A 15,240-nucleotide genomic window follows, 5' to 3' on the forward strand; every position below is an offset into this window, starting at 1 on the left:
ATTATATAGATTATGGTTATTCTTGTAAAGAGAAGGTTATAAATATTACAAATGTAGGAATGTCTCTAGGAGGATGCCAAGCCTGGGGCAAAACAGCCTCTGCTGGGTTGGAGGCCTTGCTCTGCAACAGATCCCCAGATGTGGGGTGGCTTCAGAGACAAGGATGCATGGGACTGGCAGCCAGGACCCCAGGTATGCGGGGCCAACAGCAGGGAGCCTGGATTGCTGTAACCTGCAACACCTCCCACATCCCTAGATCTCACACAGATGTCTTCCAGAACCAACTGAGCCAGCCAGTTGCAACAGGCCCCTCCAATGCAATGGGCCTGGAACTTTCCCCCCAATTCACCATACCCAAGGAATGGCTCTGCATGAGAGACCCTTTTCTGCATCAGACCTGGACTACTATTATTTTTATTGCAATAGCACCTAAGAGCCCCAAACACAGAAAGGGCGGATCCTCACTGTACTACATGCTCTGCAAACACAGAACAAAAAGACAATCCCAGCCCCAAATAGCTAACACAGGTTGGAGCTCCCGTGTCCAGCACCATCAGTTCCTCATTGGTCCAAAATGACAGAATTTGTCAGACCTAGGGAGGTCCCCTGTCACCGGCCCCAAACCTACTGCTGGCTTCCTGGGCAGCTCAGACTCCAGCTCCTCCTGTGGGACTCCTGCCCCAGTTCCGTGTTCCCAGGCACTGCTGTGGGGCTCCAGCCCTGGCCTCACTTGTCACGGGCTGCCACGGGGCTCCAGCCCCAGCCCCATGCTCACAGGGACTGCCGCAGGGCTCTGGTCCCAGCCCTGCTTGCTGTGAACTGCCGCATGGTTCCAACCCCAGCCCCACATTCCCAGGGCTGTCACAACACTGCAGATCTACTTGCTGCGGGCTGCCATGAGGCTCCAGCCTTAGCCCTGCACTGTCGCAGGCTGCCAGGGGCTGCCATGGGACTCCAACCCTGTTGCTCCTGGCCCCAGCTGACCCTCCTGCCCTTTGGCTCCTGGGCTCTCTGATCCAGAAGTATCTATGGTCTGGTTGCCAGACCACAGAGTACTGGTTTTCAGAGATGTGATCTGTACAATTTTGAACCACTTTATTAAATACTGATAATGTTCTTGTCTTGAATAGACTTTTTTCTAAATATGTAATCATCAGAAACATTATTTTTTTTAAACAGTTTATTTTGGAAGTTTTAACAGGTTTACATCATATTATCACAGACAAAACAATAATCACTACAACACTGAGGAACGTACAATAATAGAATCACCAGATCTCTCTTGCTTTCGGGGTAGTACCAAATTACAGCATGTGCCTCTTTAAACTACCCATAACATGCTGTTTCTAGTGATTGTATTAAACTGAATGAAATCTCTGACTGCACATATTTAATAAATCAGACATGTCTATCACATGATAACATTTAAAAAATTTGGACAAGTGTGTAGGTTTGGGTTTTTGCTGGTTGGTATACTTTGAGTATTGAATAAATGGATTTGTTTGTTGGAAGAGTTGTCAGATGTCATTTGATGTTAACAGCTAAAGTAATCTCCCCAGTGGTCTAAACCTAACTACTTTTGACTGAAGGAGTAGTAACTGATTCTGAGAACAGGACAGAGAAATTAAAAGAACTGTTCTTCTCTCAGAAGCAACTTGTTAAAAATGGCTTTGTGGGGTCCTAACTTTGTCTCTGAATGTTTCCCGTATCTGGTTGTGCAGAGTTTCCCCCATAAAGATGTTTTTTCTGACCAAGAGCCCTGCAAACCCAGCCCAAGCCATAGAGTCAAGCTGGTCCTTTTCTGCTCTCTCCATCATCACCAGCCACAGAGATTCTGCAGGAAAAATAAAGTCCTTAGCGACACCAAAGCAAACCCATTGTTTTCAGACTACGTTTTCAATGTCACATCTGCAGCCCCATTGCTTTCTGAGTATTTGTATGTGTCATTGAATGGAACTTAGAAAACAATTCTGATGATAATACCAAGAAGAAAAAGATTTCCGCTTCCTCTCTCCCAGCTAAGTTGGCTCTGCAGAAGTAAGACAAAAAACAGTCAAACTGTATTTGTTGTTGTTGTTGTGAAAGTGAGTAGGTATGAGTCTGAATGCATGAAAGGAGCAGATCTGGTAGTGTATGTCTACACTAGCCCCCTAGTTCGATCTAGGAAGGCTAATGTAGGCATTCGAAGTTGCAAATGAAGCCCGGGATTTAAATATCCCGGGCTTTATTTCCATGTTCCCGTCCGGTCGCCATTTTTAAATTCCACTAGTCCGAAGTAACTGCCCGCGGCTACCCTTGGCAGTGAAAAGGTAATTTGAACTAAGTCCTTGGTTCAAATGAACTGTTATACCTCATAAGGACTTAGTTCGAATTACCATTTCACTGCCGCGGGTAGCCGTGGGCAGTTACTTTAGATTAGTGGAATTTAAAAATGGCGACCGGATGGAAATGTGCAAATAAAGCCCGGGATATTTAAATCCCGGGCTTCATTTGCAACTTCGAATGCCTACATTAGCTTACCTAGTTTGAACTAGGGGGCTAGTGTAGACATACCCATAGAAATTAATTTTTCAGAGTGGAATCATTATGTATCATTTATATTACAGTAGCACCCAGAAGCCCTATTCTGGATCAGGGCTCCAGTGTCCAAGGAGCTATCCACACATAAAATAAAAGGGAATCCCTGTGCCAAAGAACTTACAGTTTAAACAGGGATGAGATGTGACAAAGGGGAGTAAAGTTCACATAACAGAAAGAAAGGCAAAGTATGAAGGCATGAACATGTTAGAGACACTTCCAATCATTTTGTCCCCTTCTTTTTCTTACTATATAGTTTAGAAACGTGTGTCTGTTTGTTCATTTGTGAGTCTGAGTCTGTCCTCCTAAATGGTAAAAGCAAGGACCACCAAAATTGCTATGCAGCTTCCTCTTATCATAACTTAAAGCAAGTTCAGGGTTTGGTTGTGCCAAGATAGTAGATGTGTGTGGAATTTGATTTTGTCTCATAAAATGGAAAGGGAGGGGTACGGCAGGAAGGAGTTATACTGCGGAATGACCACTGGGGGGGCAATAACGGGCGTGAGATGGGAACCAGGACAGCTATAATCCCATTGAGCCAGCAGGAGTGGAGAAAGGGACAGATATCCACTATGCATTTCAGAGAGTTTGTCTGTCTGACATGCACCCCTCCCCTGGATGTGCCTGCTCTAGCTTCAGCACTAATGGACAGGCGCTTCTCACCTAGCCCCAAGCTGCTGTGATGAGAGAGGGCTGGGGCTGTTCTCTTTCCCCAGGGCAGCCTCCATACGGAACCCTTCATCCCTTGTCCCATCCCAGAATAATGAAGAAAAACAAAACTTATTAGACTGAACAACCCAGGCAACACTGGGTCAATCTTCTAGTTTAATAAATAAAATAAGTAATAATCTGCAATCACTACACGTTATGTATTCAGCCCAATTGCTGAGAACTGTAGCTAGCTGTACTGCTGGGAATTTGTTAAGGCCCATGCTATAGGTGTTCCAGAAGGGGCTCCAGCGTGTCAGATGATGGGAAGCTGGGCTACAAGAAAGAGCTTTTGGAGTTCACAAAAGAGCTCATCTGAAGGGAACATGTTCTAAATCAAACTCAGCCTATTTACTTAGGCAGTTGACCTGAAGCACCAAAATGATGCAAAGATATTTTTAATCCATTTTTCATAATGTTAAATGAAAGGTCACTATGGATGGGGGTCCTGTGGGACCAGACTTAGCTCTCATCTCCATAGAGAGAAAGAGAGATGTTAACATTCTTCTGACCTCCACACTAGCTCAGAAAATTTCTCATGATAGCTGAAAACACAGACTACCTACAGATGGAGGAAAAGAGGAGACATTACAGGGCAGTTCCTCATTACCGGAAATAGTCTAGTCTGAGAAACAACACAGGTCAAAAAAATCCAGTTATTTGTAATATGTTAGGAATGAAAATTCTGCAGACATGACCCGTCACATAATGTCTATCCGCCCAGCCTGTTTAAATCATAAACAGTCATCAAATAAGTTCTCCAGGCCAGACTAGTTTGCTGTAGAGATTTGGAATGCTGTTACTAGCGAAGGAATGACATTAGGATATGTCATATCAAAATGAAACTGTTCTGAACTGCAATGTACTAGTTTTCCCAGAAATACAAAATAACAAGGCACTAGCTGCTGTTCACAGCTAGGGCTTGAGAAGCCCTTCAGAGAGAAATAGCCAGGGATTAATCAGGTGGGTATGGGAGAAGCCTTACTGGTTGCTAAATGTCTGTTGATCTAATATAATACTTATAATAAATCATATAACAAGGAGTATAGTCTACTGGTTAGTGGGAGCAAGAAGTCAGAGCTCCTGGGTTCAGTTCCGGGTTCTGCCACAGATTAACTCTGTGCACCCTTGGCCAACTCAGTGGGCCTCAGTTTACTCATCTGCAAGGTAATGCTAACTCCTATGTCACAAGGGTATTATGAGGTTTAATTTACTCAGTCTGAAGAGCACGTTGGACATCTGTGGATTTAAGACACTACATAGATGCAAAGAATTAATGTTTATTGTATATTTATTCTTTGAAGACTGCAAATATATACACATTATCTTCCCCACATGTTTGCAAAGTGCTTTGAGATGCTTGTATTTGAGGTGCTATATGAATGCAAAGTATTAGCATTATTACTCACATTGTTTACTCTTTCGAGACTGCAGATACACAAATATATCCTTTCGCACATATGTGCAGCTGACCAGCATTCTTATGCTATATAAGAAGAATGGCATGGTTGTTTCGATGCTCACTGGGAAATTATCTACATACATGTTCTAATTTCTATAATTTCCACCAAAAGATAAAAGTCTTAAACAGTCAAGAACATATCTTAGTGAAAGAGTTAGCAGTGGAACACCACAGGTCTCCAAGGTTGTATTGGGCTGTGCTGGTTTAAGGATAACCAGCTTTTAACACTATACCCCTTCTGAGTTGTGATGACTCCTCACTCTCTAAGGGTATGTCTACACTACAGCGCTAATTCGAATTAACTTAGTTCGAATTAGTTAATTCGAACTAAGCTAATTCGAACTAACGCGTCTAGAACTAAAAACTAGTTCGAATTAGCGTTTTGCTAATTCGAACTAGCATGTCCACACAGAGTGGACCCTGAACCGGGCTTAAGGATGGCCGGAAACAGTGCCAGCAGGGCATCAGAGGAGGACTTAGAGCGTGGAGATGCTGTGTCAGGCTAGCCGAGGGCTGCGCTTAAAGGGTCCCGACCCCCACCCTGGACAGACAGTTCTCAGGGGTGCCCCGCTTGCAAACCAGTCCTGGCTTGGAGTGCCCGGAGTGCCCACATTGGGCACATCACAGCACTCGGCCATCAGACCGGCTGCACTTGCCGCAGACTGCCATCTGGGGAGAGGGGGCAATTGGGGGGCTGCAGGACAGCTTCCACCCCAAGAAGCCCGCAGAGCCAGCCCAGTCCTCCCCATCGGGGGCTCGTACCCCATTCCTCCCTCACCTCCGTCCACTTACCCTTCCCTAGCCCCTTTTCTTGATGTACAAAATAAAGGACAATTGTGTTCAAAAATAGAATCTCTCTTTATTGAACAAAACTGGGGGAGACTGGGAAAAGGAGGTGGGAGAGGGGAAGAGAGAGGGTGGGAGAGGGGAGGGCAACTACAATGATGAGGGGTTTGGAACAGGTCCCATATGAAGAGAGGCTAAAGAGACTGGGACTTTTCAGCTTAGAAAAGAGGAGATGGAGGGGGGATATGATAGAGGTCTATAAAAGCATAAGTGGTGTGGAGAGGGTGCATACAGAAAAGTTCTTCATTAGTTCCCATAATAGAAGGACTAGAGGACACCAAAGGAAAGGAATGGGTAGCAGGCTTCAAACTAGTAACAGAAAATTGTTCTTCACAAAGCAAAGAGTCAACCTGTGGAACTCCTTGCTGCAGGAGGCTGTGACGGCTACAACTAGAACAGAGTTTAAAGAGAAGTGAGATAAATTCATGGAGGTTGGGTCCATGGAGTGGTATTAGCCAGGGGGTAGGAGTGGTGTCCCTGCCCAAAGTTTGTGGAAGGCTGGAGAGAGATGGCACGAGACATATGGCTTGGTCACTGTCTTCGGTCCATCCCCTCCAAGGTCCCTAGGGTTGGCCGCTGTCGGCAGACAGGCTACTGGGCTAGATGGACCTTTGGTCTGACCCAGTACGGCCATTCTAAGCTCAGGGCTCAGGGTCAGGGGTCTCAGTGGACCCCCTTGATTTTCATGCCAACCTGCTCCTGGGTGGTCAGGCTGGCAGCTCTCATGCCCTAGACGACCACTTTCCTGTGTCTAGTGCGGAGGTCATGGACGAGGTCCACGATGTCCTCACTAGACCAGGCGGGTGCCCGCCTCTTGCGGTCCAGGGCAAGCTCCCGGGAGCCGCCAGCCTGGTCCCGGGAAGAGGGGGAGGGCTGGGGAGCATCGGGTGGCTGGCTCGAGCCGTGCCAGGTGCAGGGTCTGCTAGCTGGGTGCTGGCAGGCTTGCACCTGGCACGGGCACCATAGCCAGCCCGTGCCCCTTTAAGGGGTCCAGGGCCGGGAGGGGGGCAGTAGAGTTTCCCTGGTGTTGGCCAGAGTGGCCACCAGGGAAACCTGGGGCGGGCTAGCCTCCCACTAGTTCGAATTAAGGGGCTACACACCCCTTAATTCGAACTAGTAAGTTCGAACTAGGCTTAGTCCTCGTACAATGAGGTTTACCTAGTTCGAACTAAGCGCTCCGCTAGTTCGAATTAAGTTCGAACTAGCGGAGCGCTTGTGTAGCGCCTATCAAAGTTAATTCGAACTAACATCCGTTAGTTCGAATTAACTTTGTAGTGTAGACATACCCCTAACTCAGAATGAACAGTTTAAATCCCCCCTCTGAAGTGCACTTCCCTCCCTCTAAGATACATGGCTTATTGCTAAGTGATGTCACTTAGGGCGTCTCATGAATTGAGACATCCACATGTTGCAAATGGCCCTTTCAACCCTGTAGGCTGTGTGGAACTAATTGCACTGGTAGAATAATTCTATTTACTCTGCAATATTCATGAGATTTTCTCCATGTAACTGATGGCTGTTGAGAAATGTCTGCCATAGCAACATGAACTGCTGTTTCATTACAGAATGCCTTTGATCTCCTACCACATTGGTAAGAGCCATATTGTACTGGTTTCCGAGCTGAAACGAATCTTTGCACTACTTGGCAGGAGACTGAACTCCATTGGTAGTTATAATAATATTTAGGTTTAAGCCCTTCCGTCGCAAGGAAGCATCAGAGCAGACACACACACCAGGACAAAAAGAACTTACTGAAAAGCCAGTCTGACTGCTATGATTTATAAACATCACCTTCTTACACTTAAATTCAGCAGCGGAATTACAACTCACATTTATAAATTAATCAAAGAGAATGTAAACTGATGTAATTTACTCCTTTATCTCTAGCATCCTCTCCATGCGAATTACATTAGTTTAGACTGTCTTTCGCTAAGACTTCAGCTACACTTAAAAGTTTAGGTCAATGTAGCTACACTGAAAAAAACACACTCCTGTCAGTCAACTTAACCCCCACTATAGGGTTAGTTATGTCAGCAGAACATAGGCTTCCATCGATATAGCTGTCAGGCTTCCATCAACATAGCTACCATCATGTGGGGAGACAGTGTCATATTCCTACACAGACCGAAAAACCCCATCCATCGGTGTAGGCTATGCGCTATATAGTTATGCCAGCATAGCTATGCTAACGTAGGCCAATATAGTCTCCGTAGTGCAGACACACCTTCAGTTAGAACTTCTCAGATTCCCAAAAGCCACATCACCTTCAAATTCTGCTCACTGAATCAAATTGGATACTAAATTGGCATATTTTACATATTGAAAGTAAACAGAAGAAGGTGTAAATTATACACCTATACATTTCATTCTTATATCTTTAATGGATAATATCCATTCATGCAGTGTCAGGAGTAAAACTTCCTATCAAAGTAGAATTCCCTAGTTTTGTTTTGGAAACTAAGCATGCATTAGTTCTATGGTTTCTGTAATCTAAAGGGTTTGCAGCAAAATGAAGATGGAATAAAATGGAGCAATTCTGACATTTTCTTTTTACTTGCAAGTTTGACACTGCTATTGAATTTACTCCCACCAGAGTTTCCCTGGCTCAAGTCCTCCACATCGTGATCACACTCCCACTAGTGACATAACAAAAAAGTACAATGGAAGGAAAGGGAGTGGGAGAGGAGGTCAAAGAGTAGAGAGATCTGTGGTTATAGCATTGTACCAGGGCTCTGGATATTTAGTTGAATTTTCTGCTCTGCCACTTAATTTCTCTATGGCCCAACTCCCACTCAAGAAAAAGTGGATAATATCTTACATGGCTGTTGTGAAGATAAATTAATTAATGTCTGTGAGTGTGGCTATATAAGTTGAACTTCACTAGTCTGGCATTGTCTATCATTATTACCAACACTTCCATGGCTTACTGGGCTCTTAGGAGACTTTTAGGGCAAAATTAGAGCTAAATAACAGCACAAAACACTGAGAGAGGCAGGACTGATGGCTGTAAAAAAGTTTTATGAACAAGGGAAACTTGGACACACCCATGGTAAGTGAACATCTGGGATGTTCAGCACAGTAAATATGAGAAATAGGGATTTTTGATATCGGGTAATTGAATAGTCAAGTAACCACATGAATTCTTATTAATTACTTGACTATTCTATAGTCCCTGAGGGTGGGGCCGGCAGCCAGTGCAATCTGGCTCCATTCCCAGGGATGCCCCCTGCCACCATGTGCTGCTGCCTTTGTATGACAGTCAGAAGCATAGGGTGACAAGTGGGAGCCCGTTTAAAAACCAGTTCCCTACACAGACTAGCTCCTGCCTGCTGCCTCACACTGCTGCCCTAATACAGAGGCAACAGCACAGGGTGGCAGCAGCCCCTGTCCACTGTGGCAGATCCAAACTCATCATGGACAGAGGCTGTTTCGCGGCAGCCTCCCCTGGCTTCCCCCTACCTTACCACACTGCTACCTCTCATAGAGGCACAATCAGAACAGTGGGCCACTCAGGTATTCCATCCTTCATAACAGAATGCAGAATCAAATATTCTAGAGCAATGTGCAATAAAATCACACAACATAGAGAGAAAATGTCTGCCTAACCCCAGGTAGCTTAAAGTCTGAAGCATGAGGATTTAGATCCCTTAAACTTGTGTCTAATAACAGTAAATATTATTTTTCACACAATTATTGAATTCCTTTCTGAATTCTTCTAAGCTATTTGGTCTGAAGACTATCTTGTTGCAGTGAATTCTATGGGCTAATTATTTGACTCCCAGATACCAGAAAATTACAGAACTTAGGCTACAACAAAAAGGGTGTGTGTGTGTGTGTGTGGAGAGAGAGAGAGATATGGACAAAAAGGGTGTGTGTGTGTGTGTGTGTGTGTGTGTGTGTGTAGAGAGAGAGAGAGAGAGATGGTACTTCTACAAGAGGCAGATTTTTGTTTCACCACCCACACATTTCTATTTTTAAATCAGGCTTTTGCTTCATTTTACAGATGCTGTGCAATTTAAGCAACAGCTGTACATTTACAAACCACCTATACAAGGCAGTTCAGAGCTTCTTCTCTCAGGGTGACATTGGAGGTTTCACTCCAGCACTGAATTCACATATGCTTCCAACGTGTGCATTTACACTAGCATTTGCAGAAATACATTGAAAAGATCAGAATGAGTGAAACAAAAGTATTTGATTTATTCGTCCCATTCATAGTGCATTTTTAACCATGTTAATTGCTAGCCTACTAACTCTGAATAGCTTCCCTCAGCACAGCCACTGAATAATTTTGGCTCCTAACACAAAATTTGTATCCGTATCTGTTTCACAATCCAGAAAAATGGTCTGCAAATATAAAGCAGATATCCACGGATTTGCACAGTTCTACTCTTCACTCAAAAACACCTAGAAATTTAAACAGATGTGGCAATGCATTTCCCCCTGTAACAAGGACTTGTTGGAAGAGATATAAATCAGTTCAGTCTTCTTCAATTATTGTACAGTACTGTATGTGGAGTTATCTGTCTGGATACTTAGATGGACCTCATCAAAGTAACCTCTGTGCAGTTCACAATGGATTTTACCCTCCCACTGCTACTTTAAAGCAGGAGGGTACTATCCCTATGATGAGACAGATAGGGAACTAAGGCAAAGGGTAAATTAAGTGACTACCCAAGATACACAGGAAGACTGTGAGTGGAGCAGGGAACTGAATCCTCATCTCCTATGTCGCCATTTAGTACCTTCACCACCAGAACATCATTCCTGACCCCATTAATGCACCTGGGCAAAGCAAGAATTTTAGAGACTAAACATCACCAGTAATGTTTTAAGTGGCAGAATTGAGATGGTGTATTTATTAGAACAAGAGAATGATTTAAAATTACCACTAAATCCATGCCTCTACTTGGCCCCACCAAGCCAGCTCATTTCCCTTTCTGCCTGGGCTCTACCTGCCCATTGAGCAGAAGAGGAAGGCAGAGCATGTATAGATAAAATGCTGCCCTCTGCCAAAAACTGTCAGCAACAGAGAGCAAAGTGAAAAGGGAAATAAGGGAGAACAACACTAATAGAAACGGGTTGCTGAAAAGACAAGGAAAAAGGGAACCCAATAATAATAGCCCATTTGGAAAGTATTATTTTGTACCAGGTCTGTTTCATCCCAGTTTCAAAGCACTTTACACACTATGCTCCCATGCAGGCCTGCTGACTGGTCGGGGAAGGGCAGGCAAAAGGAGTAACCGACATGGGGCCTGGCGATTCTAAAGGGTGTGGGGCTCTGACAGGGGTGGGGTTGGGAGCCTGTGTGGCATGCTTCAGGTGGCACTGAGGGCTGGCTGCCTCAACATTGGGTTGGGTATTTAATCAGTGATTCATGTAAAAGGTACTAGCAGCTGTGAAAGGTGGATCTTTATTTTGGTCACTTACCGGCTGTAATTTATTTAATTCTTATAGCAAGTGATTTAGGGCCCTAATGGGAATTGCAAGATTTGCATTTGATATGTATTAAAAGTGCCATCTAGTGGCAAACATTATGTTCAGGTGAAGTTATATATGATGGCTCTTTAGCTCATGAACGGCTAACTCTGTAGTATTCAGAGCTGTTGTTGCCTCCAGGATATTAGAGGAACAAGGTGGGTAAGATAAGATTTTATTGAACCAACTTCTGCTAGTGTAAGAGACAAGCTTTCAAGCTTACACAGAGCTCTTCTCCAGGTCTGGGAAACTTACATGGCAAGTCTACACTTAAAACAATCACTACAACACTTTAATGAACATGGTCTGTGGGAAGGGTGGTCAATAAAATGGCGGCAGTTTGCTAGGGTTAGCCTCTGAGGGGGGCCACTGCTGCTATATTTACCTGCACCTCCACAGGAATGGGTGCTTGCAGCTCGCATTGATCAAGTATCAACGTTCCCAGTCAACGGGGGCTGAAGGAAACGCATGGATGGGATGCCGCTTCCTGCTGCTCCCCTTGACCGGGAATGGTGATCCACAGCCAATGGGAGCTGCAATCACCCATACTTGCAGAGGCACATGTAAATATAGTGGTTGCAGCCCACCAGGGGATAACCCTGGGGAACCAGATCCAATCCATGGGCTGGTATTTGCCCACCCCTGCTCTATGTCAACAGAAGAGAGCTCTCCCATTGGTTTGGTTAACCCACCTCACCAAGAGGTGGTAGGTATATTGGCAGGAGAAGCTCCCCTGTGGACATAGAAGCGTCCACGTGGGCGCTGAGGGGTCAGATTGTACAGAGGTGTGGATTTTTCACACTTCTGAGTGATGTAGCTATACGGCTGTGGGTCTGTAGTGTAGACCAGATCTCAGTGTCACAGCCAAATACAAAGTTGAACAGAATGTTTTGCATAAGCAGTTAACGCATATTTTAAGTGTTAACTTAAACGCATCATGGTGAAGCGGCTGAGATACACACCTTACCATCTTCACCAAACAAGGTCACTCTATCAGAGAAGCAGATTTCATAATAGGACGGGCCATCCAAATATCCTGAGAGAACCCAGTTCAATAGAGAAATAAACCTCTCCTCCAGCCATCCCTAATTGTTACCTACCAACCCACACTAGAACGCATGAGGTATCATCAAATTACTACAACCTATACTCTGTAGGGAATCCATCCTGAAAAGAAAATTTTCCTGAATCCCTCTCTTCTGGCCTTCAAACAACTCCACATCCTCCCCAAACTCATCATCAGAAGCAAGCTCTCTACATATTAGGACACACTAACTCATTACAGCACCAGACTCTACCAGAACAATAGATGCAAAACCTGCACATATCTCCATACTACACTGATCAACCCACCTACCTCCAAAACCCAACTTTTCAAGATCCATGGGTCCTACATATGCCCATCACAACATGTGGCATATCCCATCCTATGTACTACATGCCCCACCAACAACTAGCTAAACCAATCTCTATGCTCTCGAACTCACACAGGAAAATGGTAAAAGGCAAGCTACCATATCACTGGCGGTGAGCACTTTTCACAAAGCAGTCACTCTATAGGTGACCTATCAGTCCTCATTCTCAAAGGAAATCTGCACACTTTTGAAAGGTGAGTCTGGGAGCTTACATTTATGTTTTTGCTAAATACTAAAAGTCATGGACTGAACAGAGACATTGGCTTTATGGCTTATTACAACAACATATAAGCCATCCCATCTGCCCTTTCCTTTCCCATGACTGAGGGAGGGGGAAATGATAACAGACCACTTCACCTTGAATGGTCTCTTGAAGTATGTGTTAACCTAGGGGTCGGAAATCTTTTCAAACCAAAGAGCCAAACCACATCAAAATTCAGAACAAGTGGTCAACAAAGAGCTGTATAAGAATGTCCATTTGACTGAAAATATACAACTTAATATTACTGATAATTGACATGATTAATAATAGCATAAATGAAACATTGTACCCACTGACTTTATTTAATGGGATTTCTGCTGCTGTATCTTTTCGCACATTTCTTTGAAGTTTACATCATAAATGGCAAATCCAGCTTCATGCATGCATTCAGGCTGTCTTCTGTCAATCTTATGGCAGGGGTTTGGGAATGTGGGGGTGTAGGAATATGGGTTGGGGAGTATGAGGGGCTCAGGACAGGAGATTAGGGTGTATGACTGGCTCAGGGCACAAGGTTGGGGTGTGTAGGGGTGCAGGAGTGTCATGGCAGGGGACTGGGGATGTGGGGGGGCAGGAGTCTGGAGATGTGGAGGTATGGGGGCAGAGGGTTCAGGTGTATGATGGGTTCAGAGCACAAGGCTGGAGTGTGTGGAGGTACAGGAGTGTTATGGCAGAGGGCTGAGGATGTGGAGATACAGGAGTGTGAGAATGTAGGGGTGTATGAGTTTGGGGACGTGGGGATATTAGGGGCTCAGAGCAGGTGGTTCAGGTGTATGATGGGCTCAGGGTTGGTGGGGAGGGGACTGGAGTGTTAGGATGCTGTGGCCAGATGGGGGCTGGGCCTTAATTGGGGGCTTGTTGCCCAGGCTTCATTTTTAAATAAAGTAAAATATTATGTCCAACACAAAAGGTTTCAACATTGTCTTTATTTATGGCAGGGGTGGGGAACCTTTTTTGGGTTGGGGGCCACTGAATTTGCTTCAATGAGGCAGTTGTAACCTGAGGCACAGGATTGGGGTGCAAGAGTTTGGACTGTGACCTAGGGCAGGGCATTACAGTGCAGGGATTTGGGTTGTGACCTAGAGCCCCGCCCCCACCATGGGGGGGAGAAGAAGCAGCATGCCAAGCACACATGCGCCCCCAACACCACCATAGGGAAGGGAAGAGCGCGCACGTCCCAGCATCCCTGGAGCAGTGGGGAGGGAAGAAGCCACATGGCTCCAGCCTCCCTGGCCCCAAACCAGTGGGAAAGGAGGTGGCCACATGGCCCAAGCTAAAGCCTTCCCGTTCCCGGAGTAGCGGAAAGAGAGGCAGCCACGCGGCTCAAGCCAGCCCAAACCTCCTAGCCCCCAGGGCATTGGGAAGGGAGGCAGACATGTGGCTTGAGCCGGTCCAAGCCTCCCGGCCCTACAGCAGGCATTCTGGGGGCAGAGTGTGGGTGGGATCAGGCTGGCGGTTTGGGAAGGCAGAGCCTTCCCCCGACTAAGCCACCGGATGCCCATGGGAGGAGGACAGAGGATTTGGGTTATGTGGGGTAAGGGGATAGAGAGCTGAGGGGAGGGAGAGGCTGGGGTGCCAGAGGCAGGCTCTGTTCAGGAGACTTACCAGTGAGACTTGTGGCTAGCAGCCCAGCACGTTTCTGACACAGGAACCTGTCCCGACTCCGCACAGATTGCAGAGCCATGTGCTCTGTGAATAAGAGCCTGAGGGGACGGGGATTGGTGCTTTGCATGCTGCCTGTTCTTTATATATGGCAGAAGTGGGGAACCTTCTTTGGGTCAGGGACCACTGAATTTGGGTGATGGAATTGGAAGGAATTCTAAGGTTGATTGTTTTGAACAATTTATTAATTAATAATAATTTATTAATAATTGGCTTACACTCATACAGTTTTCTTCACAAAAATGTGATTAAATAGATGGAAATATCACATCCAAAGTATCTAACACTGGATTAAAGAGGAATGTAGAGGATATGCTCAGTAAACTAAAAGTTATTATCCATAGCTTTAAACAACTTTAGAGACATTGCTGCTGCATTGCTGAGGTTGTTGAAATTTCGACAAGAGACACTGACAGAAGAAATACCTCACCAGAAAATTAAATAACAGGCAGCAAAGAAGCAAATGGATCAAACACTAACTCCACCTCATTTTCTTGTAAACATTCTTAACCCTGGATATAAAGGAATATAAATATGTGTAACTTCTGAAGATGCTGCTGCTGCTGCCATGGCATGGACATCTCAGAATCACGCCTCAGTTTTGCCAGTCATAATAAATTGCAGGGCTGGAGTAAAACCATATAATCAGTAAATACTTACTGATGATGTTTTGAATAAAGTCACTCCCCTGAAATGGTAGGAATCATTAGCCAGGCACATGGAAACAGAGTTCCTCCAGGTGTTAAGCCAGCTTTTCACAGCAGTAGCTTCTTCTACAAGCACAGAGAGAATATTGTCATTGTTTGGTATTATTCACACAAATCAAAGAAAGA

At 45.1% G+C, this 15,240-nt stretch overlaps 1 long non-coding RNA gene across 5 annotated transcripts in view; it reads right to left on the minus strand.

Annotated features, from left to right (window-relative positions):
- The window catches only part of LOC142831289 (uncharacterized), a 75,363-nt gene that overhangs the window by 46,637 nt on the left and 13,486 nt on the right, over window positions 1-15,240 (minus strand). For 2 of the 5 annotated variants that reach the window (XR_012907006.1, XR_012907002.1), the window contains 2 exons: window positions 15,068-15,180; window positions 1,199-1,834 (listed from right to left, as the gene is read on the minus strand). This is a non-coding gene — a long non-coding RNA (uncharacterized LOC142831289). Of the gene's footprint in view, window positions 1-1,198; window positions 2,030-15,067; window positions 15,181-15,240 lie in introns of those variants that run through there. The other 3 variants (XR_012907005.1, XR_012907004.1, XR_012907003.1) reach the window with 2 other exon arrangements.

The sequence above is a fragment of the Pelodiscus sinensis genome, chromosome 13 (assembly GCF_049634645.1).
Source record: "Pelodiscus sinensis isolate JC-2024 chromosome 13, ASM4963464v1, whole genome shotgun sequence".
Classification (NCBI taxonomy): domain Eukaryota; kingdom Metazoa; phylum Chordata; order Testudines; family Trionychidae; genus Pelodiscus; species Pelodiscus sinensis.